At 36.9% G+C, this 1,678-nt stretch overlaps 1 protein-coding gene across 1 annotated transcript in view; it reads right to left on the bottom strand.

Moving 5' to 3' along the window:
* The window catches only part of LOC105822943 (lipopolysaccharide-responsive and beige-like anchor protein), a 114,380-nt gene that overhangs the window by 62,894 nt on the left and 49,808 nt on the right, over positions 1–1,678 (bottom strand). The window lies entirely within an intron of this gene.

Consider the following 1,678-nt stretch of genomic DNA (forward strand, 5'->3'; position numbering starts at 1 on the left):
CACACACACACACACACACACACACACACACACACACACACACTCGTAAAACCAAACCAGGAAATGTCTTCTTTTACAGTAGCATTATAAAGTAAACACCCCCAAATATATTGAATTTTTGCAGCACTATTCCATGGAAATAACTCTTTGGTTCCTATTTAGCAATCAGCAATTATTCATGAGCATGTGTAATTTCTTTATAGTAAACTTACTTATGCAAAGTTGTATTACAAAGCTAAAATTTTTTTCTTTTGCAAAAAAGCTGGAATGACTCAGAAAAAAGAAAAATGTAGCATCACTAAAAAATAGGAATAAACCTAACCCAATCTACTTCTCATTAAGGCAATATAACATTTTGTATGACAGTTCGAATTCCTAACCACATTATTTCACTCATTCTGCAAATATTTTCCTCTAACTATACACACAGCACTGTATTATGGGAATACAATAGCACGTACGCTGTCCCTCAGCAGCTAAAAAACAGTGGTGAAGATGAAAAATGCACATAACTTTAAGCTAAAAATAACAAAGATAATAAATATACTTACCAAAACATAAAAAAGGTTATGAGGCAATATGTAATTGAGTGGCATAGAGCTATTGAATACTATGAATTCAGAGGACAGAGAAACTATTTTGGGATAAGCTAAAATAGTGAAGAAACCCTTCGGTGATAAAGTAGGTATTAAGGTAGGCTCTGAAGATCAACAGTAGGATAGACAGAACAAGAATGGAAATTTCAAGCAAGGAAAATGGTGGTTGAAATAAAAGGTTTTCCTAGATCTAGGACAATGGTTTTCAATCCTGACTGCACATTAAAATAACTAGAAAACACTTTTAAAATATACTGATGCCTGGGTCTCATCGCAGACCAATGTGATCAGAATCTGGAGTGGAAATGGTGGGATTTTGGTTTTGGGTTTTTTGGGGGTTTTTTAGAGAAGGGGTCTCGCTCTGTCACCCAGTCTGAAGTACAGTGGCACAATCCTGTCTCACTGCAGCCTCCAACACCTGGGCTCAAGCTATCCTCCTACTTCAACCTCCCAAGCAGCTGGGACTACAGGCATGTTGGTTTTGTTTTTAAAAAGCTCCCCCAACTGATTCTGTTGGAAGCCAAGATGGAGAACCACTATTCTAGGGAAACCTTTTGATACCTGCCTATTCCACTGAGGATATTTGAGTTTTTATACTAGAGAATTTAGAAAGGAGAATCGACAGGAAGGTTTCATATTAGATAAGGGACTAGTTCATCCTGAAAACAATGGGAAATGATTAAAAGTCTGGGGCTAAGAAATGATTGGATGAGAGTCATATTTAAGAACATATTGGAATTCTGGCAGAAAAATGATAAATTAGACAAAGAAATGGAAAACTGGAGAAAGTCTATTGAGAATGATACTGTGGTAAAAGAAAAGGATTTAATAACAACATACAGAAATGGAAAAACAAACACCACATATACTCTCTAATCAGTTGGAACTAATCCATGGGCACCCATGGGAACAGAGGAAAGTAAAAGTCATTGGAAATCAAGAAGAGGGGAGGAGGAGGAGGGAAGGGGCAAAAACCTACCTAGCAGGTACAATGGACACTATTTGGGTGATGCGCACACTAATAGCCCTGACTCAAGCATTATAAAAGCTATCCATGTAACCAAAATATTTTTACCCCCTTA

The sequence above is a fragment of the Propithecus coquereli genome, unplaced genomic scaffold (genome assembly GCF_000956105.1).
Source record: "Propithecus coquereli isolate 6110/MARCELLA unplaced genomic scaffold, Pcoq_1.0 Scaffold65, whole genome shotgun sequence".
In the NCBI taxonomy this organism is placed as follows: domain Eukaryota; kingdom Metazoa; phylum Chordata; class Mammalia; order Primates; family Indriidae; genus Propithecus; species Propithecus coquereli.